At 39.0% G+C, this 27,663-nt stretch overlaps 1 protein-coding gene across 5 annotated transcripts in view; it reads right to left on the bottom strand.

The window, feature by feature from the left end:
• The window catches only part of SAMD9 (sterile alpha motif domain containing 9), a 35,604-nt gene extending 8,561 nt beyond the window's left edge, over positions 1-27,043 (bottom strand). Inside the window, exons 1-4 of one of the 5 annotated variants that reach the window (XM_061164897.1) lie at positions 26,865-27,032; positions 22,895-23,024; positions 12,288-12,380; positions 5,943-6,175 (exon numbers count right to left, since the gene is read on the bottom strand). The gene's annotated coding sequence lies outside the window, so the exon portion shown is untranslated. Of the gene's footprint in view, positions 1-5,942; positions 6,176-12,287; positions 12,563-22,894; positions 23,025-26,864 lie in introns of those variants that run through there. The other 4 variants (XM_061164898.1, XM_061164900.1, XM_061164901.1 and 1 more) reach the window with 4 other exon arrangements.
• Positions 27,044-27,663: the final 620 nt, after the last annotated feature.

Here is a 27,663-nt window from a genome sequence, read left to right on the forward strand (position 1 = left end):
CCTTCCAGACATAAAGCTGCCAGACCAATGGCCCAAGGTTAAAGCTATTATTCTCTGGTTAGTAATTCCTGTATTCATATTAAGTGAATAAAAGATATAGCTTATCTTTTGCTATATCAACACAAAAACTGGCAAAGATATGCACAATTGATGGAAATTCTTAAAATACTATGACAATCAGAAACCACAGAGATGTAATGCCTTCTAAAAAAGTTTAATTAGGTGAAATTTCTTTCAGTAATTTGGCCTGTAGATACTAAGTAGCTCAAATTTAAAATAAGCTGGGTAAAGAGAGAAAGAAAAGAGGTGGGAAGTTGTTCTAAGTGTACTAACTTTTAAAGTAAGCCCTTTTGTGGGACTATATCAAACTCAAAAACTATGCATCAAAGGACACAATGAATAGAATGAAAAGGTGACTTATGGAATGGGAGAAAATATTTGTAAAGCATAGATCTGATGAGGGGTTAATCTAGAATATGTTAAAAAAAAAATCTCCTACAACTCAACAACAACAAAACAAATAACCCAATTAAAAGTGAGCAAAGGACTTCAACATTTCTCCAAAGACCAAAGATGTACCAATGACCAACAAGCACATGAAAAGATGTTCACCATCACTGATCATTAGAGAAATACAAACCTAAAACACAATGCTGTATCATTTCACATCTGCTGTGATGCTGCTGCTGCAAGTCGCTTCAGTCGTGTCCAACTGTGCGACCCTATTATGATGACTACTATTAAAAACCTCCAGAAAAATAACAAGAATTAGTGAGGACGACGTGGAGAAATTAAAGGAAACTCTGTGCACTACTCGTGGGAATACGAAAAGAGGCAACCTATACAACCTAGCTTAAGAGAATGGTGAAAAGGAAGTTCTCTAAACAGAAAGAAAATAATAAGAGAAGGAACCTTGGTACATTAGGAAGGAAAAAGGAACACAGTAAGCAAAAAAAACTGGTAAATATAATAGACTTCTTCTCTTTGGTTTTTAAAACTTATGTTTGATTTTTAAACCACTGTCTGATATGGTTCTAAATGTATTTAGTGAAAATATTTAAGATCATTATACATGACAGGTAAGGGGATTTCTGTGCTTCTATGCTTTCTATGACAGGTAAGGGATATCTTCTATGAAGATTTCTATGCTTCACTCAAACTGGTAAAAAAAAAACAAAAAACCCCACTATTGAACTATCACAAGTTATGTATACATAATGTAACATCTATAGAAACCAATAAAAAGTTATACCAAGGTTCCTTCACACATGCAAATTTGACAACTGAAATGAAATGGAACAATTCCTCAAAAAACAAACTTCTGTAGTCCATTTAATATGAAACAGATTACTTTAATGGTCCCATAACTTAAAAGAAAACTGGATTTTTAATTTTAAAGATCTCCCTACAAAGAAAAATTTCCAGGTCTAGACAGATTCACTGAAGAATTCTACCAAACATTTAAAGAATTAACACTGATTTTATATAATCTCTTCTAGAACACAGTAAAAGAGGGAATTCTTCTCAATTCATTTTATGAAGCTGGTATTACCCTACTAGCCAAGCCTCTGCAAACCCAGCCTTGAGGTGAGCTTCAATGAACCAAGACTCCTGCCTCACCCTAGTAACAAGACAGTTACCGGAGATCCCAGGCTCAAAGTAGTCTCCTGCAGAGTCAGGTTCCTGCCTTACTCCAGGACTGGGCCTGCTTCTATGAACCTAGGCTCTCTGTTTGCCCAGGTGCTGGGCTGGGCTCCATGGACACAGACTCCAGACTGGTTCCTTTGGAGTCAGGCTCCTGGCCTGCCCCCAGATTCCAGACTGGCTCCTGAGGACTCAGGCACATGGCCAGCCCCAGTGTCAGGCTGCACCTCATGGACCCAACCTTCAGGCCAGTATCAGCAGCCCCAGGCTATAGGCCAAATTCTGTTGTATCAGTCCACCACCAGGACTTCAGGGGCCAGGGTTACCCCATGGACCCAAATACTAGCCCACCCTTATAAACCCAAGCACTAGTCCAGCCCAGTCACTGACCCAGGCACCAGGCCTGCCCACTTGAGGACTCCAGCATCAAGCTCATCTTCAGAATCTACCAGACAATTCACCTACAATCTCTGGACAAGGTGACTGGAGAAGGCCTTTTCCTGCCTAAACCCAGTTTGTGAAGACTGGAAGAGGTGCCTGCTTCTTTAAATGTGTAGACAACAATGCAAGGCCACAAGAATTATGAATAATCAATGAAACATGACACCATCAAAGGAAACTAATAAAGCTCCAATAAATGACCCTAAAGAAATGAAAGTCAATGAACTACCTGATAAATACTTTTGAATAATCTTCATACAAAATTCTGTGAACTACAATAAAACACAGACAAACAAAATTAGTAAAACAATGAATGGACAAAATGAGAGGTTCAACAAAGAAACAGGAACCATTAAAAACAAACAGAAATCCTAGCATTGTGGAACACAATGATTAAATTGAAGAATTCAATAAAAAGCTTCAATAGCAGATTCATCCAAACAAAACAATCAGTGAACTTGTGAAGACAATACATTTGAAATTCTCCATTCAGAGGAGAAAAAAAATAAAAGAGAAAAAAGAATGAAAAAGAGTGAAAAAAGGGCCTACGTGCATTATTGGATACCATCAAATGTAACAATCCATTCATTGTTGGAATCCAAAGAGAAGAGAGGAAGAAAAAGGCAGAAGGTTTATTTAAAGAAATCATGGCTGATATGACCCAGCAATCCCTCTGCTGGGCATACACACCGAGGAAACCAGAACTGAAAGAGGCACGTGTACCCCAATGTTCATTGCAGCACTGTTTACAATTAGCTAGAACATGGAAGCAACCTAGATGTCCACTGGCAGACGAATGAATAAGAAACTTGTGGCATATGTACACAATGAAATATTACTCAACTATAGAAAAGAACGCATTTGAGTCCGTTCTAATGAGGTGGATGAAACTGGAGCCTATTATACAGAGTGAAGTAAGTCAGAAAGAAAAACACTAATATACTATATTAATGCATATATATGGAATTTGAAAGATGGTAATGACAACCCTACATGCAAGACAGCAAAAGAGACACAGATGTAAAGAACAGACTTCTGGACTCTGTGGGAGAAGGCGAGGGTGGGACGATTTGAGAGAATAGCATTGAAACATGTATGTTACCATATGTGAAATAGATGACCAGTCCAGGTTCAATGCATGAAACAGGGCACTCAAAGCCGGTGCTCTGGGACAACCCAGAGGGATGGGGTGGGAGGGAGGTGGGATGGGGGGTTTGAGAAGGGGGACACATGTGCTCCCGTGGCTGATTCATGTCAATGTATGGCAAAACCACCACAATATTGTAAAGTAATTAGCCTCAAATTAAAATTTTAAAAAAATAGTCATGTCCATGAACTTCCCAGTTGTTGGAGGGCGGGGGGGTGGGGGGAAGAGATTTGGACATTGAAGTTCCTGAAGCTCATAGATTTCCCCAGAGTTTTGATACAAAAAGATCTTCTCTAAAACACATAATAAGACTAAAATCAAAGACAAAGAATTTTAAATGCAGCAAGAGAAAAAAAATCCCACATACATGGGAACCCACATAAGACTATCAGCAGATTTCTCAGCAGAAATCTTACAGGCCAGTAGAGAGTGGGATGACATATTCAAAGTGCCAAAAGACAAGCGTTAACCATGAATACTTAAGAAACTTTCAAGTTGTCCTTCAGAAATGAAGGAGAAATAAGGACTTTCCCAGACCAAAACAAGAACTATAGAGTTATTCACCACTAAACCTATCTTACAAGAAATGCTAAAGAGAGGTCTTTGAGTTGTAACAAAAATATGCTGACAAATGAAAAGAATATGAAAGTATGACACTTACTGTAATGGTGAAAATATAGTCAAATCCAGAACACTCTAATACTGTAATGGTGGTAGATAAATCACTTTTAACTCTGATATAAAAGTAAAAGACAAAAGTACTAAAAATAACTGTGAGTAAGATAATGTGTTAATAGATATAATGTGAATAAAAGATGTAAACTGTGACATTAATAACACAAAATGTGGAGGGAGAAGTTAAGTTAAAGTGTAGAGTTTTTGTATGTGGGTGAAGTTAAGTTGTTATAAACTTAAAACAGACTGTTATAGCTATAGGATGAATAATGTAAAGCTTCATGATTACTACAAGTAAAAAACCTGTAGTAGATATACAAAGGGCTTCCCAGGTGGTGCTAGTGGTAAAGAACCTGTCTGCCAATGCAGGAGACTTAAGAGACCTGGGTTTGATCCCTGGGTCAGGAAGATCTCCTGGCGAGGGGCATGGCAACCCACTCCAGTATTCTTGCCTGGAGAATCCTGTGGACAGGGGAAGCTGGCGGGCTGCAGTGCATAGGCCTGCAGAGTTGGACATGACTGAAGCAACTTAGGACACAAGCATGCACAGATATACAAAACATAAAGAGAAAGGAGTCAAAGCATACCTCTACAAAAAGTCATCAGATCACAAAGGAAGACAGCAAGAGAGGAAGGAAGAAACAAAGGAATTACAAAACAGCCAGAAAACAGCAAACAAAAGGCAACAGCAAATCCTGTGTGCATGTGCACACAGTCACTCAGTCGTGTCTGACTCTTCGCAACCCCATGGACTGTAGACCACTAGGCTCCTCTGTCCATGAAATAGTCCAGGCAAGAATATTGGAGTGGGTTACCATTTCCTGCTCCAGGAGATCTTCCTGACCCTGGGATCAAATCCATGTCTCTTGCATCTCCTGAAGAGAGAGATTCTTTACCTCTTTACCTATCAATAATTAGTTTAAATAGAAAAGAATTAAATTATCCAATCAAAAGATATAGTGTGTCTGAATGGATTACAAACAGATCCAACAGTGATATGCTGTCTTTTCAAGAGACTCATTTTAGACTTAAGGACATACATGCACTGAAAATAAAGGGATGGAAAGATATATTCCATGCAAATAGCAATGAGAAGAAGGCAGGAGTGGTAGTAATTAGACAAGATAGACTTTAAGTCATAACGGCCAAAAGAGACAAAGAAGGTTACTATTTAATGATAAAGTGGTCAATTCATCAAGATGATAATATATAATGCACCAAAATTTAGGTACTTCAGTGTACCTAAAAATAAAGCAAGTATTAGTAAAACTAAATGGGAGAAATAGACATATGTAATAATAGTAGGTGACTTCAATATCCCAGTTTTAACAATGGATAGATCATTCAGACAAAATATCTATAAGGAAACAGCATACCTAAAAAACACCATAGGTCAAATGGATCTAACAGACATATTCAGTACATTCCATCCAAGAGCAACAGTGTACACATTCTTTCAACATACACATGGAACATTTTCCAGGATAGATCTTATATTAGTTCACAAAAGAAGTCTTAACAAATTTAAGAAGTCCACATCAAGTATCTTTTCTGACCACAATGATATGCAACTAGCAATCAATAATAGAAGGAAAGTTGGATAATTCATAAATTTACGTGGAAGTTAAATAACATTCTTCTGACCAACCATTTGATCAAAGAAGAAGTCAAAAGGGATATCAACAAATATCTTGAGACAAATAAAAGTGGAAGCACAGTATACCAAAACTTATGAGATGCAGCACAGACAGTTGTAAGAGAGCAGTTAACAGTGACACAGGCCTACGTTATGAAAGGTCTCAGATAAGCAGCCCAGTGTTCTACCTCAAGAACAAACTCAACCTAAAGTTCACAGAAGGAATGAAATAATAAAATCAGAGGAATAAGTGAAACAGAAACTAGAAGAACCATGGAAAAGATCATATTTTCCCACTGCCAGACGCCTGAACTGGAGGACTCATGTGGGGCTCAGAATCTCACTGCCATTGAGAAAACCTCTGTAATATAATTATTTTCTTATCTGTGGGTCACCCACCTGGGGGGGGGGGATGGGCTTTAGTTGTTGTTATGTCTTTAGTTGTAGAGGATCTTTTCTAGTAGGTTTCAGTGTGTTTCAATGATGGTTGTTCTGCAGATAATTCTTCAGGTAGTGATTTGGGTGTGTTCAGGAGGTGAGCTTAGGGTCCTTCTACTCCACCATTGCATCAATACCAAGTTTCTTAAAAAATAGTTTGTATCTCGAAGCAGCAGGGCACGAAGGAAATAACCCTGCAAAGAGAAAAGAAGACCAGCCAAATCAGTGACTGAGGCATCAACCTTCCCTTGCTACTGGGAGCTATTGTTTTGTAACATAAACAAAATTGACAGACCTTGAGCTAGACTGAGAAACAAGGAGAGCAAGTTCAAATATATAAAATTACAAATGAAAGAGAGATGTTACAACTGGTATCACAGAAACGCAAGGTATATTAAGAGACTACCGTGAACATTTATATGCCCCAAATTGGACAATGTAGAAGAAATAAATAAATTCTTAGAAACATGCAAACCATCAAGACTGAATCATGAGTAAAGAATCTGAACAGACAAATGAGCGAGGAGTTTGAATCCGTATCTGAAACCTCCCAGACCAATAATGAGTAAGCAGTTTGGATTAGTAATTAAAACCTCGCAAAGAAGGAAAAAATCTCAGGTCTCATGGCTTTACCAGTGAATTCTGCCAAATATTTAAAGAAGAATTAATGTTAATTCTTCTTAAATTCTTCCAAAAAATAGAAAAGGAGGGAACAGTTATATAAGTACATTTTATGAGGCCAGCCTAAAGATGATACCAAGGCCAGTTAAGGACAGTACAAGAAAAAGGAAGTTACAGACCAATATCACTGATGAACATAAATGTAAGAATCATCAACAAAATGCAAGCAAATGAAGTTCAACAGAACATTATAAGCATTATAAAGATCATATACCATAATCAAATGGGATTTATCTCTGGGATGCAAGAATGGTTCAAGATACGCAAACCAATAAATGCAACATACCACATTAAAAGAATGAAGGATAAAAATAATATGATCATCTCAATAGATCCAGAAAGAGTATTTGATGAAATTCTTTACTTGTATTATATGATAAAAATTCAACAAATTAGGTATTGAAGCATTCAGTTCAGTTCAGTTCAGTCGCTCAGTCATGTCCGACTCTTTGCAACCCCATGAATCGCAGCACACCAGGCCTCCCTGTCCATCACTAACTCCCAGAGTTCACTCAAACTCATGCCCATCGAGTTGGTGATGCCATCCAGCCGTCTCATCCTCTGTCGTCCCCTTCTCCTCCTGCCCCCAATCCCTCCCAGCATCAGGGTCATTTCCAGTGAGTCAATTCTTCACGTGAGGTGGCCAAAGTATTGGAGTTTCAGCTTCAACATCAGTCCTCCCAATGAACACCCAGGACTGATCTCCTTTAGGATGGACTGGTTGGATCTCCTTGCAGTCCAAGGGACTCTCAAGAGTCTTCTCCAACACCAAAGCTCAAAAGCATCAGTTTTTCGGCACTCAGCTTTCCTCAGTCTAACTCTCATGACCACTGGAAAAACCATAGCCTTGACCAGACAGACCTTTTTTGGCAAAGTAATGTGTCTGTTTTTTAATAGGCTATCTAGGTTGGTCATAACTTTCCTTCCAATGAGTAAGCGTCTTTTAATTTCATGGCTGCAGTCACCATCTGCAGTGATTTTGGAGCCCCAAAAAATAAAGTCGGAAACTGTTTCCACATTGAAGCATTAGGGTTACCTAAAAGCAATAAAGGCCATATATGACAAGCTCATAACTAACATCATACTCAGTACTGAAAAACTGAATGCTTTTCCTCTAAGATCAAGACAAGAATTCTCACTCCAGGCACTTTCCTTCTATATAAAACTAAAAGTCCTAGCCAGAGCAATTAGCAGAAAAACAAATAAAGGCCTCCAAACAGGAAAAGGAAGAAGCAAAATTGTTTCTGTTTGCAATGATATTATACACATAAAACCTTGTGTGTGTGCTTCGTCATTCAGTGGTGTCTGACTCTTTGCGACCCCATGGACTATAGGCCGCCAGGCTCCTTTGTCTGTGGGGGTTCTCCAAGCAAGAATAATGGAGTGGGTTGCCATGCTCTCCTCTAGGGGATCTTCCTAACCCAGTGATCAGACCCAGGTCTCCTGCATTGCAGACGGATTCTTTACCATCTAAGCCTCCAGGGAAGCCCATAAAACCTTAGAAACCACCACCAAAAAAAAAAAAGAGAGAGAAAAGCTTTAGAACAAAAAAACAAATTAGGAAAAGGTACAGGATACAAAATCAATATTAAAAAGCTGCATTTCTATACCCTAACAGTAAACCATCTGAAAAAAATTAAAATGAGCTCACTTACAGTAGCATAAAAATTACTCAGGGATACATTTGAAGAAGGAGGTGAAAGATCCATACACTGAACACTGTGAAACATAGAAACTGAAGAAGACACACATAAATGAAAGGCATCCTGTGTTATGAATTATGTTTATACTAAATTATGTTTATACTAAACATTTTAGTATAAAATGTTTATATATATTTAGTATATATATATATAGTATATATATATATAGATATAGATAGTATATATATATAGTTTATATATATTTAGTATAAAATGTTTATACTACCCAAATCAATTAGAGATTCAATGCAACAGTTATAAAAATTCCAATGAAATTTTTCACAAAAATAGGAAAAAAAAAAAAAGCCTAAAATTCATATGGAACTACAAAAGACCCATGAAAAAGTGATCTTGAGTAGAAAACACAAATTGATTAAAGACTTAACTCTAAGACCTGAAACCAAAAAACTATAGATGAAAATAGAGGAAAATCTTCTTGACATTAGTCTGAGCAACAAGCTTTGGCTATGACCCCAAAAACACAAACAATAAAAGAAGACACAGACAAATGGGATTGAATCAAACTAAAAAACTTCTGCACAGCAAAAGAAACAATCCACAGAATTAAAAGTCACCCTATGGAATGAGAGAAAGTACTGGCAAACCATATCTCAGTTCAGTTCAGTTCAGTTCAGTTCAGTCTCTCAGTCGTGTCCAGCTCTTTGCGACCTCATGGACTGCAGCACTTCAGGCCTCCCTGTCCATCACCAACTCCCGGAGTTTACTCAAACTCATGTCCATTGAGTTGGCGATGCCATCCAACCATCTCATTCTTTGTCACCCCCTTCTCCTCCAAAATAAATAAGGAACTCAAACTACTCAATAGCAAGAAAATAATCTTATTTGAAAAATAAACAAAGGACCCAAACAGACATTTCTCAAATGAAGACACACAAATGGCCAACAGATATGGAAAAAAGTGTTTAACATCACTAATCATCAGGGAAATACAAATCGAAATCAAAATGAGGTAACCTCTCACACTTGTTAGATGGCTATTACTCAAAATAAAACTGATAATGAAAGCTGGTGAGGATGTGGAGAAAATACATTGCTAGTGGGGATGTAAACTGGTACAACCATTATGGAAAACAGTATGGAGATTCCTCAAAAAATTAACAACAGAATTACTCTGTGACCCAGCTGTCTCATTTCTGACTATATATCAGAAAGAAATGAAATAAGTATTTTGAAGAGACAGTTGCACTCCCACGTGCATTGTAGCATATAAACATATTTACACTAGCTATGAGAAAGAAGGAAATCCTTTTATTTGTGACAATATAGGTGAAACTGAAAGACATTATGCTAAGTGAAATAAGCCAGAGAGAGAAAGGCAATTACTGTATGAACTCACTTATATATGGAATCTAAGAAAACCACCACTTCCCCTTTAAAGCTGAACTCAGAGAACAGAGGTTAAGAGGTGCTGGAGTGGGGGAGGGGGATGGGCAAATTGAAAAGGAGGGGAAAGAAAACCACATTCTGCACAGACTGAAAGGAGAAAAGATGGAGTAGCAACACTTTTATCAGACAAAATATACTTTAAAAGAAAGACTACAACAAATGACAGGAAAAAAGAACCTTACATAAAGATAAATCAATACAAGAAGAGGCAACAATTGCAAATATAGATGCACCCAAGACAAAAAGAAAGTGTTAGTTGCTCAGTCATGTCTGACTCTCTGCAACTCCATGGACTGTAGCCTGCCAGGGTTCTCTGTCCGTGGAATTCTACAGGCAAGAATATTGGAGTGGGTAGCCATTCCCTTTTCCAGGGCATCTTCCTGACCCAAGGATCGAACCTGGGTCTCCTACACTGCAGGTGGATTCTTTACTATCTGAGTCACCAGGGAAGCCCAACATAGGAACACCTAGTTACATGCGGCAAATATTAACAAACATAAAGAAAGAAATTGAAACTAATACCAGTATTATGGGACTTTAGCATTCCACTTATATCAGTGGACAGATTATCCAGACAGAATATCAATAAAGAAACACTGGCCTTAAACAATACACTAGATGAGAAAGGATCATAAACATGATCAAGAGGGATTTATCCCAGCAATGCAGGAATGGTTCAATATCTGTAAATCAATCAATGTGAAAGACCACATTAACAAGTTGAATAATAAAAATGATCTGATCAACTCAAAAGATTCAATAAAAGCTTTTGACAATCCATTTATGATAAAAAAAAAAAAAAAACTCTCAGTATAGCGGGCATGGAGGGAACATGTGCTGTGTTTATTCGCTTAGTACTGTCCAACCCTTTGCGACCCCATGAACTGTAGCCCACCAGGCTGCTCTGTCCATGGAATTCTCCAGGCAAGAATACTGGAATGGGTTGCCATGCCCTCCTCCAGGGGATCTTCCCAACCCAGGGAACATATATCAACATAATAAGAACCGTATATAACAAACCTACAGTCAACATCAAACTAGAAGTGAAAAGCTGAAAGCATTTCCTCTAAGATCAGGAACAAGACAAGGATGCCTACTCTTGCTACTTTTATTTAACATAGCATTGGAATAATAGTGATGGCAATTGAACAAGAAAAAGAAATAAAAGTCATCCAAATTGGATATGAAGGAGTAAAACTGTCCTTGTTTTGAGATAACATAATACTATATATAGAAGATCCTAAAATGCCACCAAAAAACTATTAGAACTAATAAACAAATTCAATAAAATTACAGGATATAAAATTAATATACAGAAATCTGTTGTTTCTATATATTAACAACAAACTATCAGAAGAGAAGTAAAGAAAACAATCCCATTTATACTTGCATCAAAAATAATAAATGGGTAGGAATAAATCTAAGGAGGTAAAAGACCTGTACACTGGAAACCATGTGACACTGATACAACAGATGGAAAGATATACCATGTTCATGTACTGGAAGAATTAATATTGTTAAAATGGCCATACTACCCAAGGCAAGCAACAGATTCAATGCAATCCCTATCAAAATATCAAAGGCATTTTTCACAGAGCTAGAACAAATAATTCTAAAATTTGTATGGAACCATAAAAGACCCTGAAGTATTTTTCTCTAATATAGTAGGAAGAAGAAAACACAGACATTTGAATGTTTCCTACACCGAAATACATGATTTTCCCATTGTACATGCAGATGAAATTTGCAAAAATAATTTTTCAGTTCTATATGCTTTACTACAACTGTCCCGAAAATTTGGTTCTGAGCTTCTTAGCAACTAGTATTTTAAAAAGGAACTTGTTAATTGATTGTTAGTTGATTGATCAAACATGTATATACTTATCAGCTGTAGGGTTAACTTTAGGGCTGGTTAGTTTTTCTAAAGGAAAAGGAAATTGAAGAGTAGGGTTTTAATCAGAACTGTATGTCCCTCACCCTCTTGTACTACCTTGTTCCTTATTTTGGAGAAAATCAAACATAAACCCAAGAATTTTACCAGGCAAGAGGAAGGCTGTTATAATTTCAAGTACTTCCTGTAGTCTGTCTACATCTCTACCACTGTCTGTTTATAATACATATCATCTGACACTAATATCTGAGAATTTATCAGGGAGTTTTATTTTCTGGCAACTCAGAGTAGATTAATAGAAAGTACATTTTAAAATTTTCATTATATGTTCTTTTTGAAGATGCTGCTAATGCCTTGGGGGAGTTCATCAATAAAAATACCTCTAGAGGAAAAGTGCCTTTAGTTTTCAACTGTATATTTTATGGAATGTTGTGATTCTTTTTCAATTAATATAAAGCACACAGTGTCACAGCAGTGAACAGTCTAGGCTAAAAAAATTTAGGCTTAAAATATTATTTTTTGGAGTATATTTCAATTTTCTAATTGAGAAGTAGATTCCTTCCTATTCAATAAAATGCTTCTATAGATAGTAATAATACTGTTAATAACAGATATTGTACTCACCCAGATTTTTCTTGCAAAGTTCTTCTACATAAACGACAGGAAAATCATGTATTTCAGTGTAGGAGGCATTCAAATGTCTGTGTTTTCTTCTTTCTTTTAGGTTAGAGAAAAACACTTTTTTTTTTTTTTTCAGTCAGGTTTTTATGCACTTTTCTCCTCTGCTTCCACTTCAGTCTGAGCTCTAATTGGCTCAGAAATGGCAGAGTGTTTTTCAGTATGGGTGTGCTGAAACTGGTGAAGGTGGGGAGAAGGAAGTCTACAGATTTGATTTCAGTTTCGTTTTCCCAGATCTGCATTTGCTGAAGTGACTTTTTTCTCTCTCTGAAAGGAGTCCTTCGGTAAGCCATTACTCATCCACCCTGCTGGTGTGTGTGGTTAGAATTAAAATGTTAAAATCTGTTCTTTGCTTAAGACTTTTGAGGGCTGCCAAGAGCCCAGAACTTGGTAAGACTTTAAGCTGGCATTTCACTGGTTTTCTTGGGTGCACTATCCATCTGTCTCTGTTTTCCCAAAGAGAATATAAAGGAATGACTTTCAGGGCCTTTTTGGAGCTCCCTAGGGACTTCCCCGGGCGTGGAGTAGTTCCTCTCCGCCGCCGCCCCTGACCTTGGGCGTGGGGTAGCTCCTCTCGGCCGCCGCCCCTGACCTCGGCTGCTGAAGCTGAAACTCAAATACTTTGGCCACCTCATGTGAAGAGTTGACTCACTGGAAATGACCCTGATGCTGGGAGGGATTGGGGGCAGGAGGAGAAGGGGACGACAGAGGATGAGATGGCTGGATGGCATCACCGACTCAAAGGACATGGGTTTGAGTAAACTCTGGGAGTTAGTGATGGACAGGGAGGCCTGGTGTGCTGCGATTCATGGGGTCGCAAAGAGTCGGACACGACTGAGCGACTGAAATGAACTGAACTGAACTGAGGGACTTCCCAGGTGGCACTAGTGGTAAAGAACCCACCTACAATGCAGGAGACAAGAGATGTGGGTTCGATCCCTGAGTGGAGAAGATCCCTTGAAGGAGGAAATGGCAACCCACTACAGTATTCTTGCCTGGAGAAGCTCATGGATAGAGGAGCCTGGTCAGTTAACAGTCCATAGGGTCGCAAAGAGTTGGACATGAATAAGCAACTTAGCACATTCATATTCACATGAATGCTAAAGCCCTCCAGGTTAGTTCTGCAGAGCAGACCAGGGTGGGGCCCCCAGTGGCCACTATGCTGGGATTCATCTTTTCTAACGTCTGACTCACTGACAGGCACAGAACGCCTGAGAGTGGCAAAGATAGCATTTAAAAAATTAATAGCAAGTGGCGGGGCTTCCTTGGAGGCTCAGTGATAAAGAATCCACCTGTCAATGCAGGAGACACAGTTTTGATCCCTGGTCTGGGAAGATTCCCCACACTGCAGAGCAACTAAGCCCGTGTGCTACAGCTACTGAGCCCATGCTATAGAGTCCGTGAGCTGCGACTGCTGAGCCCACATCCTGCAACTGCTGAAGCCTGCGTGCCCCAGAGCCTGTGCTCTGCAACAAGAGAAGCCGCCACAATGAGAAGCTGGCGCACCTCAACTAGAGAGAGTGGCCCCGGCTCATGGTGACTAGAGAACCAAAAACAAATAAAAATTCTAAAAAGCAAAAAAAAAAAAATTTAATAGCAAGTGTTAACATGTATTATGCGAACTCAGTTAGCTTTTGGCTTCCACATTCAGACTGGCTTCATCTGTTTTTTATGCGTTTGTTGGGCATATACTATGTACTGGGCACTGTTCTAAGTGCTTTCCATCACTTATTTCCTCTTCACCACAATCCTCTGAGGTAGATGCTATTATTGTTTCCATTTTACAGCTGAAGAAACTGAGGCACAAACTGTTAAATAATCTCTGTCTCCCCACTTCTTTCTCTCCAGTATGTACTACTGGTTTTGTTTCTCTGGAGAGCCTTGCCTAACACAAACAGGTTACAAAAATTAACTGACGCTCTGCTTTCCATACTCAGTTTTATTCCCCTGGCTTGTCTCATTGCTTAGATTCCCTGCGAGGCCAGGTTCCAGTTCTCCAGCGTGTGCAATCCTTCTCGTCTGTCCTGTGTCTCTCTCCTCTTGCTGCCTCTCTGACGACCCAGAGAGTGCCTCTCCAGTTCTTTATTAGACTGTTTCCCCCTTAAGGAGGAGGATTTCAACCTAGTTGTCCTCTCCCTTGAAATCGTAATACTACAGATATACTGCATGAGTTTATGTATATCTGTGCCTTATACATAAACAAGGGCATCAAAGGTCATCAGGGAATTGCAAATTCAAACAATGAAATACACACCTATTAGAATGGCTGAAATCTGCTAACACCACCAAAGGCTAGTGAGGATGTTAGAGCAACAGGAACTCTCATTTATTGCTAGTGGGAATGCAAAATTGTGCAGCCACTTTGGAAGACAGTTTGGTGGTCTCTTATAAAACTAAACCTTCTCTCACCATATGGCCCAGCAATCACATTCCTTGGTATTTACCCAGAGGAGTCGAAAACTTGTGTCTACACAGACACTTGTGCTCAAAAGCTTATAGCAGCTTTGTTCATAAATGCCAAAGCTTGTAAGCAACCAAGATATCCTTTAGCAGGTGAATGGATAAATAAACTGGTACATCCAGACAATGGAATCTTCATTCAGTGCTGAAAAGAAGTGAGCTGTCCAGCAATAAAAAGATATGAAGGAAACTTAAATGCATATTACTTAGTGAAAGTACTTAATCTGAAAAGGCTACATACTATATGATTCCAACTCTGTGGTAGTCTGGAAAGGGCAAAACTTTGGAGACAGCAAAAAGATCAGTTTTTGCCAAGAGTTTGGGAGGAGTGAGGGATAAATTGGTGGAGCACAGGGGATTTTTATGACAATGGAATTATTCTCTATGACATTATAATGGTTGATATATGCCATTACATATGTATTTGCCAAAACCCATTGAAGATACAACACCAAGACTGAACCATAAGCTGAACTACAGAGTGTAGGTGATGATATGTTAATGTAAGTTCATCAATTGTAACAAATGTGCTGCCCCGGTGAGGGATGTTGATAGTGGGGGAGGTTGTATTAACATATATGTGGGGGCAGAGGGAAGTTGGGAAATCTCTGTATCTTCTTCTCAATTTTGCTATGAACCTAAAACTGCTCTAACAATGAGGTCTACTTTAAAGAAAGGCCTGATTTCTTTTCTTTTCTTTTTTTTTTTTTTTGCTTCTAAGAAGCAATTTTTACTCCTTAGAGGTAAGTTGAGAATGCATGATCTAGATGTGCATATACTATTTGCCTGGATTCCTCCTTACTTCACCCACCCTGCTGGTTCAGTCCTGCTATTGCATATGAGTTCACTGGGCCAACTCTTTCCTCAAACAGTCCTGTATAGAAAACGGAACCAGTTATGTCTGTCCACCTGAGGGAGTAGATTCTGCTGGTGAATTCTGATGTTGTCCAGCTCCTTCTCTTCTCCTGCACTCTAAGATCTCAGTCTGGTTCTTCAACCATCAGCCCTCTCCTGCTGGGAGTCAGCCTCTGAATAATCCTGGGATGTGACCTGTCTCACTGGCAGTCATGATCTATATTTGAGAGGAATTCTTTGTTATAGATCGAGGGAAGTTCCTTGTCCCTTCCAGGCCTTCTTTTAAACTCTTTGTTGGAATGAGGTTTGTTATCTTTAAAAAATTATTTCAATAAACCAAAGAGTGAAGATCCCTTTAAGAGTGTTCAAAGTTAAGCTCCCTGGATACTATCTGATCAGGGTTTCTCTTTTAACTCATTTGGGGTCCTTATGCACTAATAAAATTATTATAATGTAGTAAGTACAGAAAAATCGGTCATGATCTAGAAATGCTCTGTAGAATAGCTCATGTTTTCATTCCATGCTCTTGTTTTTATATAAAATTTCTCTTAGGAACAAAACCACCAAAAGGTTTACATTTGACCATGTTCCTCTTTCTCTCAGATGAAGGAAGTATTGCCATATTACAGTACCAAGAAGGCTCTTAGCTCATGAGACAGGATTTTTGCAAGCATCTGGAGTACATTACCCTTGTTGTTATTGCTTCAGAGTAATTAGGACTGAGAGTCATTGTGGGGGGGGCGGTGTTATTGTTTAAAAACTTTTAAAAACATTTGTTCATTTATTTTTGGCTGTGCTGGGCCTTGCTGTGGCGTGTGGGCTTTCTCTAGTCGTGGTGCGCAACTTTCTCACTGTGTGGCTTCTCTTGTTGCGGAGCATGGTCTCTGGGGCACGGCGGCTTAGTAGCTGTGTCTCACTGGCTCTAGAGTGTGGGTGCACGGGCTTAGTTACCCCATGGCATGTGGAGTCTCCCTGGACCAGGGATCAAACCTGTGTCCCCTGCATTGGCAGGTGGATTCTTAACCACTGGACCACCAGGGAAGTCCTAGTATTTTTAAGACAGTAATATTTATGATATGTTTTTCTAATTAAAAGACTAATATGTGTCCAATTAAAAAATCAGAAACAACTACGGAAAAAAAAAAAAAAAAAAAAACAAGATCTACCTGACTTCTATCCCTTGTTCATGGTTATTAACATTTCTGGTGTACAATCTCACTCTTTTGTAATCTCTCAGCAAAAGATTTGCCAACAGGAGAAGCATGTGTCATAATATTTTGTCCTCCCACTCATCAAACTATAGCTTCTGTTTCCTCACATCATGAACTAGACTTTTACAGCACAATTTCTTTGGAAAATTTTACATACAAAGTAAACGGGACAGCATAATGAACACTGTGTCCATCACTCAGCTTCAGAGCCATTGACTTCCTGCTATTCTCCCTCTCTTTTTTACATTCAGTTACTCTTATTTCAGCTACACTTGCCCTGAGGTAAAACTGGAGTGCACTGTAAAATTTTGACAAGCCACCCCAATCTAGACACAGAACATTTCTGTCACCCCATGTCCCTTCTCAGTCACTACTAACCCCCTCCAGAGGAAACCATTCTTCTTAGGTGGCGCTAGTGGTAAAGAATTCTCTTGCCAATGCAGGAGATATAAGAGACATGAGTTCGATCCCTGGGCCAGGAAGATCCCCTGGAGGAGGGTGTGGCAACCCACTCCAGTATTCTTGCCTGGAGCATCCCTTGGACAGAGGAGCCTGGCAGGCTACAGTCCACAGGTCGCAAAGAGTCAGACACAACTGATGTGACTTGGCACACACACACACACACACACACACACACACACACACACACAGATTAGCTTAACCTTATCTGAGAATTGAAATACTAGAATCATATAGAATGTACTCCTCTGTGACTGACTTCTTTTATTCAATATAATGTCATTGAGATTGGTCTAAATGTTGCATGTATCTATAGATTGTTTCTTTTTATTGTTGAATAGTATTCTGTTCTATTAACATGCCACACTTTGTTTATCCAATTTTCTTTTAATAGACATTTGAGCTATTTCCATTTTTGGCAGTCATGCAGAAAGCTGCTATGACTATTTCTGCACAAGTCTTATGCAGACATGTATGTTCATTTCTCTTAGGTAAACAGCCCTGGCAAGGAATTGCTGGATCAAATATTAATAGCTGCCTGTTTAACTTTTTAAGAAACTGTCAAGCCTTCACCCAAACTCGTACCAGAAGCAATACTCTTTAAGGCATGGTGAGTCTTTGCATCAGATCCCTCTATCAGTCAAAGTGAAATAAGGAACTGGTGTAATCTCACCTGGTAAGTTTAGGAATAAAGAAATAATGATACTCAGCATATCTGTATCAAGAGTCTGAGGCTGCCAAATATCACAATTTTACCCTACCACATCTGTGAGCAAAAGGTGTTTTAGTTTAATTGGTACCCAAACTATACGGCCTGATGTTAGAACTGCCTAATATGTTCTCACCATCTTAGGAAGGGTCAAATGTGACACTCAAATGTTTATATTTTTACAATAGCTACAAGGAACCTCATTTCAGAACTTATAAGATGAGCCAGCAAAGTCAATCTGCTTTATATATATTGAGTGCACAGATGGAAAGTTAATACAAGTAGTTGAAAGAACAAAATAAAGTGACATTATGAGGATCACATATGGATATTGTGTTCTACCAGGCAGCTCTTGCTCCTTTGCACACAATGAATATCTTTTAAATAATAGGAGACCATGTGGATATTTCCTATTAACTCTCTATTTCTTACTAATTTCTTCTTTGTGGATGGACTTATAAATTGTGTGCCATGACTAATTTGAATGCCACTTTCCATTTTTCTAAGACTGTAAGAACAAAATGAATATTCCTATGGCTATTTATATCCAATGCATGTGTTCAGTTTTTTTGGACACATGAGGCTCCTTGAAGAGTCGACCGCATTCAGAAACTGGCTTATATCCTATGAGCAATAGATAATCATTGCCAGCTGTCCACTGGGAATGCCCAGTTTTCCCACAGAGACTAGGTATGTTTGCACAACAGAGTCTCTATTCCACAGACTGTTAAAAAAAAAAAAAAGATTGGTTAAACTCAGAGCACACAGATACGCTTTATTTACTCAAGGGTTACTCAGCTTTAAGCAGAGACCTCTGACGTCTCTTAAAACCTCCCTGGCGGTCCGGTGGTTAGAATTTTGCACTTTCACTGCTAGGGTCTGAGTTCTATCCCTGGTCAGGGAGCTAAGATCTCCAAAGCTGCACGGTGCAGCCAAAACAAATTTTTCTTCCTCTTTGTTCCATGTCTCTTTGTTAAGAGTCTTTTTGGTAACTTAAAATACTATTCACATGATTTAAAATCCCACATTGGCTGTGCATTTCTTATCATAGCTATTTCCACACTACTATACTAGTTATTCCTTCAGAGTGATATCAAGCTTACTGTAAGTTTTTGTCTAAGCCAGTCTCTGTTTATTTAGTCAAGTGTTTTGAGGAAATATTGAGAGTATTGTTGAAGCTGGAAAATAGAATGATTATTCCCTAAAGAATCTGCTGATTCAAATAGTCTGTATTTATCTATCCTTCAGAGGTATTGTGACATGGCTTCACAGTGATTAGTAGAAGCCAACCATGTTTAAAGATATCCTGGCTCTTAGATAATTCATGTATATTTGGTATTCAGGAATGATATTTATTTTCTCTAATAAAAATTAAAAAATAAAACATTCAAATGGTTTGAAGAAACATTCTGGGATATAAAAATTTTTTTCAATTTATACTTAACTTAGGTATAAATAATGGAAAAAAAAAACTATCCATCCAGTTGTTCATTTCCTTGTTTCCAGCGTGATAATTAGTTTTCCAACTATTGGAAAAATATTGTTTTTATTTAACATCATATAAACTGATGTACCTATGACATAACTAAATGCGAAGGTGAGTATTGGAAAAGGGGTAAACAACACAGTTTGAGAAAACTAAGGTTATATGTTTAGGAGAAGGGGATTGAAATAGACTATCAGTGAATAAAGGACTTTAAATAAAGACTGAAATGGAGTGACAAAGACAGTTATTTAAATTCAAGACGATCTTGGCAAACTTGGTAAAACACTCCCATCTTAGATCAACAAAGCAATATTCATTTAGTGCTTCACAAAAATAAATTGTCTTCATGACTGAATAAACAAAATGTGGTATATTCATACAATGGAATTTAATAATAAAAAGGAATGAAATCATGATAACATAACATGGATGAACCTCGAAAACATTATGCAAAATGAAAGGAGCCATTTACAAATAAACATATATTATGTGATTCCAGTTATATGAAATGTCCAAAATAGGTGTCCAAAATAGGCAAATCCATACAGACAGAGAGTAGATTGGTGGTTGCCAAGGGCTGGAGGATAGGGTAAATGGTGACTGACTGTTAATGGGTACAGGATTTTTAAGGGTGTGATGAGAATGTTCTAAAATTGATTGTGCACAACTCTATGGATATACCAAAAACCACTGACTTGTATAACTTAAAAGGGAGAATTTTATAGTATGTGAATTATCTCATTCTAATAACAGCCTACTAAGTGCCAGATACATATCCATAACTTACACTATTCAATTTAATCCTTACCAGATGCTTGCAAACAAAATTTATTTTCACTTCACAAGTGAGAAAACAGAGTTCTAACTTACCTGTGTAACTCGCTCAGTGGAGGGCTGGCACTGCTGGGCTTGCACGCTAAGCCTATTTTCTAAGTATAAGCCTTTTCCATTGGCTGTCCTGCTTCACCCTGTTTCCAGGGTTTTCTACTTTAGAGCCTCAGTGAGCTAGACTCAGGGGGTCTCTGCATTATCCTCTGCTCTTTTAACTGCTCTGGCTGTGCCAGCCAGACAGACCTGACTCTGGAGATGCTCTTATCATTCTCCACAGACCTGCCCTGCCCAGGTCTGAGGCACTATCTTCTCTCAGCCGGTGTCTTCTCTCAGTAAGCTACCCACCCGTAGCTTCTCTGGGCACCCCCAAAGACTGTAAAGAAAAGTTCTAGGTTTTCTCTCCTGTTTGAGCCAATGATTATAGCATTGGCCTCTGCCCCGGAACTCGACAAGAAACAGCCCATGAAGGATTTCCTGTTTACAGGCTATCACTTGCCCGGAGACACCGTGCGCGCACACCGGCATGTGTATGTGCGCATGTGTAACGTGGGGATGGCGGGAGGAATCTTTGGTTGGTTTTTTTGTTCTTTGTTCTTTGTTTTTTTTTTTTGTTTTTTTTTTTGCGCCACCTAACAGGGAGACAGGCTCTTTCTTGCTTTCTCCTTCATTGTTTAAATTCTCCCAGGAATTCTATCCAGGGAGATGGAATAAAGTGACTGACATCTCTTCTTCCCAAGCCAGTTTTTTTTTTTTTTTTTTTAAATCCTTTGCGTTATCTCAAAGCCTCCCCCATTATTCAAAAATGAAGACCGTTTATAACATCAACAAATTTTTCAACTGCCCACTCTTATGATGGGAGCTGAGAAGATACATACTGATTTGAAGCTACTATATATTTGGTAATGCTTTCACATGAATTTTGCACTCTGTCAATTATATGAGCAACTTATATGGTCACTGATCCTTATTTGGTCTGGAGTGATATATTGTACTTAATTCAAGGTGACAATGATTAGAGCAAAAATTTCTCACAGTGCTTTAATATAACTCCTAGGCCCATCACTGTCTTCAACTTTTTTTTCAGTGATGGTTTGTTAGTGTTTATACAGAGCTTTAATCTAGTTCACTGTTCTGAGGCTTACAAAATCCTTTCATGAACATCACCTGATCAGATTTACGTTCTGGAGTGTTGGCATATTTTTAAACATGAGAGACCTCTATGTTTGGCAAGACTACACAGTGTAAGTAAGGGGGGTGGGGGGAGTAGCGATCAGGAAAACTATTTCATAATTAAATTATGTCTCCTCTCAGCTAATCTGTTTTACCGTTCATTGTGCGTATAGGGCAATTGGACCAGAACCAGTGTTGTCTTGTTTGTTGCTTGTTTTTGCTTTGCTTCTTCAAAAGAAATGCACTAGAAACATCTATGTCTAAAATGGGTAAAGGCAGAGCTGCTCCTGCAGCTGGGGAGAAGAATTGCAGTTTACCTTTTTATTCTGCTCTGGGAAAGTTTTGAACCCAGAGTTCCCTTTATGGGTACTTACTCTCAGGATCCATTCCCTAAAGTCTTTTATTTTTTCTCTTGGGGAGTGGTGAGCAGGAAGGATCAAACTAGCAGCTTTTGTGGTGAGAACTGGTGCCCATGCCCACCTTGAGGAAACGGCCTCAGCAGCCTGAAGGTACTCATGCCTCCCAGAAAGGATGTTCTTAGTCTTGGCCGGAGCCCAGCAGGCATATGCCTTGCTCTGATGTTCTTTCAGACTGAAACTACAAAGCTAGCTAGTTTCATTTTCTAGGACTGTGTTTAACTACATTAAAATTATGTAATTCTTCTCATAGTCTTTATACAAGCTAATTGTAAAGGAAAGCCTTGAGTAAAATGCTGATTAAACTTGGGAGGTTTTCATCTTTAACTAGATGTAAACTTTTGATAGGGATTCCCTGATGGCTCAATGGTAAAGAATTCAGGAGATTAGGGTTCGATCCCTGGGTTGGGAAGATCCTCTGGAGAAGGAAATGGCAACCCACTCCAGTATTCTCGGCCTGGGAACTCCCATGGACAGAGGAGCCTGGGGAGTTACAGTCCATGGGGTTGCAAAAGAGGTGGACGTGACTTAGTGACTAAACAATAACAGCAACAACAAAAACTTTTGATCCCATCTTGAGTTACGTCGGACAGAGTTTTGCATAGCTGCATGTAGTCACAATTTTCTGCACGGTTTGATACGCTTGAACTCCTGATCTTCTGATCTAAATTTTACTTAGTTCTTCTAGCCTCATCTCCAGAGCCTTCCACCATCAGAAACATTCTGCACCTTGCTGGTTGGAAGGCTTCTTTTTTTAAACAGTGGCATCTGGCGATGTGTATATGAAAGCAATGAGATCTCTCATTCCTTTTAGAATCATTTTGTTAGAAATGGCTTATGTACACTTCAAAGTATATTCATTTCCAAAGTTATGTTTTAGTTTTTAGAATTAGTTTTTAAAGATAGCTTTTAAAGAAAGTTGATGAAACAGATATCTCTAATTCTTAGAAACTTACCAGGGCTTTTCTGAAAACTCCTTTTCACAAGAGCAACTTGAAATAGGTCTTCAAGAGGTTCTTTGATCTCCCGCTGTTAGAGGAGTTGCATTTTCTTGTGAATTTACAGGAGTTACATCCCAGAAGGCATCTATGAGGAAGCAGAGGTGTGAGAAGAGAAGACCTGGTCATTGCCCAACTTTACCTGAGGATATATTTGTTGAGAATCTATTACATTAAAAAATCACAGCAAAATTAAAATGCAATTGATTGGACTGTTACTAGGTACTGTTTGTGGGACAGATTTTCCCCTTCACTTTTTACTAGAAAATTTTTCAAGTGTAGAAAATTTAAAAGCACATTCTTCAGCTACATGGCATCTCTTCCTAAATATAAATAATTTTAATTAAATAAACATTCAAGATTTGTTGCAGGCATACTTTCTCTTTCTCTTCTCCCACATTCTACATTCAGTGTGGAGCAAATTCTGTAGGTCGCATCTTCAAAACAGTCATCCAATTACCAGCTAGCCCCTCCATTCCTGGTCGAGGTCCCATCATCTCTCTCCTAAATTGAGGAGTGGCTCTCTCACGAGTTTCACCCTTGCTGTAATTGATCCCTTTGGGGACATCTCAAAATCTCGGCTGAAGTGACCCTTTCCAAAAGTAAGTAACACACTAACACTCTGTTCAGTTCCTCCAGCGGCTTCCCATCTGACTTGCAGTGAATTCTGAGCCCCTTATTATGAACTTCATGTGTGTGTGTTACTTGCTCAATCGTGTCTGAGTCATTGTGGCCCCATGGACTGTAGACCACCAGGCTCCTCTGTCCATGCGATTTCCCAGGCTAGAACATTGGAGTGGGCTGCCATTTCCTACCCAAGGAATCTTCTTGACCCCGGGAATGAACCCGTGTCTCTTGGGTCTCCTGCACTAGCAGGTGGATTCTTTACCACTGTGCCACATGGGAAGCCCAGGCCTCAGATGGCCAGGCACCCTATTACCCCTCTGATATGACATCTTAGTTTTATTTTTCTGTCTCTAAATCTGCTACAGCTCTCTGACTTCCCTCTTGCTCCTCACAGGTGGCATCTGTTCCTGCTTCCAGCACTCTACTTGTTTCCTCTCCCTGGAATATCCTTGGACACCAGCGGGCTCACTCCTTCACTTCCTTCAGGTCTTTATCAAACATCACCTGCTCACAGAGACACCTCTCTGGCCGCCAACTGAATACTATCCCATCTCCTGATGTCGCCTTTCCCTCATCTGGCTTTTTTAAAAAGTTAGATAGGACTTATCACAATCCAGTATTCCATTCCATGTATTTTTACTTATTTACCTTTTTATTTTCTGTTCTATCCATTATTCTGTGTCAAGAGTTTTTGTGTGTTTTGTTCACTATTTTTCAGTGCCTGGCATGTGGTAGCTTCTTAACAAAAATTTGTTGAGTGAATAACATATTTTCTTAGAGTAGTTAAAAATAATGAATTTTTGAAAACCATTGAGTTAGCAATGTCTGGGTCAAGGAATTTTTGCTCATTACACTAGGGCACTTATTTTCCTTGGCTTGAATCCCAGACTGAAATCTGGAGAACTTTCTTTACTCTGCTGCCTGTTAGGCCAGACCTAACTCTAGCTTCAATCATCTGGTCACAAAAGAAGAAAAAAAAAGTTTTATCAAAAGGAAAAGAAAGTTAGTGTGTTTTCTCCCCCAGTCCTTCTAGGTACCCCAGTTCCATAATACTCCATAAAACTTTTCTGCTGTGTCACTCCCAGTCCCCAAATGAGGCCATTTCCCAAACCAGGTTTCTCCCCGCGTGGGTCCCTTTTTCTCCTGGGCCCTCAGGGTTGGAGCCTCAGCCCCTCTGCTGCTTTCACCTGCTGCCTCTGCTCAGGGAAGCTGATCTCCACGTGAGGCACCTGCCTCTTTCCACAGACGTAGTCTGTTAGGGTCTGATGCAATACTTTCTCTTAGCCCAGGTCTGCTTTCAGTAATTTAAGCATCTCCCGTCTCTCTGCATATCCTAAGGACTCAGAGGACAGACTCCAAATTTTCTCTTTTGATTTAACCAGTGACTACAATATTCCAATAAGGCCCAACATTCTGGAAATGAAGCAGCACATCAAGAATTTCCCTCTGGAGCTCAGCCCAGTGCTCTGTGGCAACCTGGAGGGGCTGGATGGGTGGGGTGGGTGGGTGGGAGGCTCAGGATGGAGGAGATATATGTATACTTATGGCTGGTTCAACGTTGTTATACGGCAGAAACCAACACAACATCGTAAAGTAATTATCTTCCGATTAAAAATAAATTTAAAAAAAGAAAGAATTTCCTTGATTTTCATGTGTAATCAGTCCCTTATTTTTACAGTTCTTTCTTTGGCTTCTAAACCACCAGTGACTCAACTGGTGTCTAACATGGGGGATGCTGCAAAGGGAACTTCGTGCCATCTAACAGGTGAGAGTTTTCTGTTACATCTTTTTGTTCAGATTCTGCCTATAGATACCAGGGAAATAGAAATACTTTTCTCACATAAGGTCATTGACATTTATTCCTCTGTTAAATGTAATGTTTAATGTATTTTCTTCTGTTAAATGTAAACATCAACAATACCTGGTCTCAATAAAATATGCTAAACTCTTTAAAAATATCTGTGGACTGATTATAATTTCAAAAGTTTCTCAACTCCTCTCTCCCACATGATAGGAGTGGTGACATATAATGATTTTAACCTATTATATTCAGTAATGCTTTTAAAGTAATTTACAGTTCATCGATTTTAAGACCGTATGTATGCATGTGTGTATATAGTTGGAAACATATAAAGGTCAAAATGACTGGTGTGCACAAATTTTGAGAATGCCTTGCCACAGTCTTGGTTTCCTAGGGGCCCTCATCTTCCTGATTTGAAATAACCATGAACACAAATCTTAGTAGTAGTGGTAGTAACTAATCATTGACAAAGGAGCTACAGGATTCCGTTCTCCAGTGACTCCTCCAGTCTTCTCTCTTGAGGTGTTAAGAAGCACCAAATCAGCAGAACTCTTCAGGATGAGAACTGGTGCTCACCCACCTTCATCTCAAGGGATTCTCAGTTGTTGTTCGTTAGTCACTCAGTCGTGTCTGACTCTTTGCGACCCCATGGACTGCAGCCCGCCAGGCTCCTCTGTCCATGGAGTTCTCCAGGCAAGAACACTGGAGTGGGTTGCCATTCCCTTCTCCAGGGGGTCTTCCTGACCCGGGGATTGAACCTCAGTCTCCTGCATCGCAGGTGGATTCTTTACTGCTGAGCCACCAGGGAAGACAAAGGTCCTCAGTAGCATCCCAGATATCATGCCCTGAGGAGCTGTCTGCTTCACACGACTGAGAGCTGACTGGGGGAGAGACCATTCAGAATCCTGGCTGCTGCCCAGGAAGGCTACCCACACTGTCTTTTGATGGTCTGACGAACTGAAACCACACATAAGCCAAACTTAGTTTTATTTTCCTAAGCATAAGTTTTCATTTTAATTTTTAAACCAAATTGCTGTATGAGATGGATGTGAAGGAAGCACTTAACCTAAAAAATAGCCTCCGGGGGATATTATCTTTGATTAAATATTCTGTTGAACTTCTAATAACATTGCAAGTTCTGGAAGGCAGAATTGCACATGACCACAGGTTCCTTTACAATCTTTTATGTTAAAGTTTCTGACTGTCTTTGCATTGTTTCTGTATCGTTTTTCCCTATTGCCCCATGACCAGAAACCCCCTCACCACCTTAAATATACTTAATGATCCATTTCTTTTTAGAAGAACATTTACAAAGATAGTCTTAGTTAGATATACTGATATAGAATTAAAACACTGGTATTTCTACTTTCAATAGTTTTACAAGTAATGGCTTATGTACAAGCACATGTTGTTTTAATTAAAAAGTACAGCTGGAGTTTATAAAAATAGCAGTTTCCTCATAAGCATAAAAAAAATAAAAGTAACGATTGGGAAACTTACCAGGATTCTTCTGAAAACTTCTTATTTCAGAAACTCTAAACAGTTGATTTTTTAACTTTTGCTTTCTTATTCTTCTTCTCATGGGTAGGAGATGTGTGGCTGTTAGAATCCTTTTTAAAAAATAAGGCTTTAGGTTGTGACGTTTACTTGTCTCCTGGAACCTTGACCCTGTGCAGAAGCAGAGTGAGGAAGCAGAAATGCAAACAGTTTCAGTTTTGCTTTCGAACGTATTTCTTTAGGTTTGTAAAATATTAAACATATGTAAATATATGTTAATGGTTATAAAATATTAAAAGATTAACATCACAGAAAATCAACAAAGTTGAACGATTGCTGAGAACCTGCCCACCAGACACAGTTTCAAGTCATCCAGCGTTAAGAAAATGAGGTGAAAAAAAACAAAAAACCTACAGAAAAAAATACTGGGAAAACACTGAAAGCTCAGAGTAATCCAAGTGTCTGTTACAGGCTGAACTGTTTCCCCAAATTCATAGGTTGCAGCCCTAACCCTCCTTATCTCAGAATGTGACTGTATTTGCAGAGAAGGTCTTTAAAGAGTTAATTAGGCTAAAATGAGGTCATAGGGTGGACCCTAATCCAGATATGACTGGTTTCCTTGTAAGAAGAGATTGGTGTTACATGCTCTCACACACACACGCACACACACGAATGACCATGAGAACATACAGGGAGAAGACAGTCATGTATAAGTCAAAGGTAGAGGCCTTAAAAGAAACCAACTCTAGCAAATCCTTGATCTTGGTCTTCAAACCTCTGTGAGCAAATAAATTTCTGATTT

This window comes from Dama dama, chromosome 18 (genome assembly GCF_033118175.1).
Source record: "Dama dama isolate Ldn47 chromosome 18, ASM3311817v1, whole genome shotgun sequence".
In the NCBI taxonomy this organism is placed as follows: Eukaryota; Metazoa; Chordata; class Mammalia; order Artiodactyla; family Cervidae; genus Dama; species Dama dama.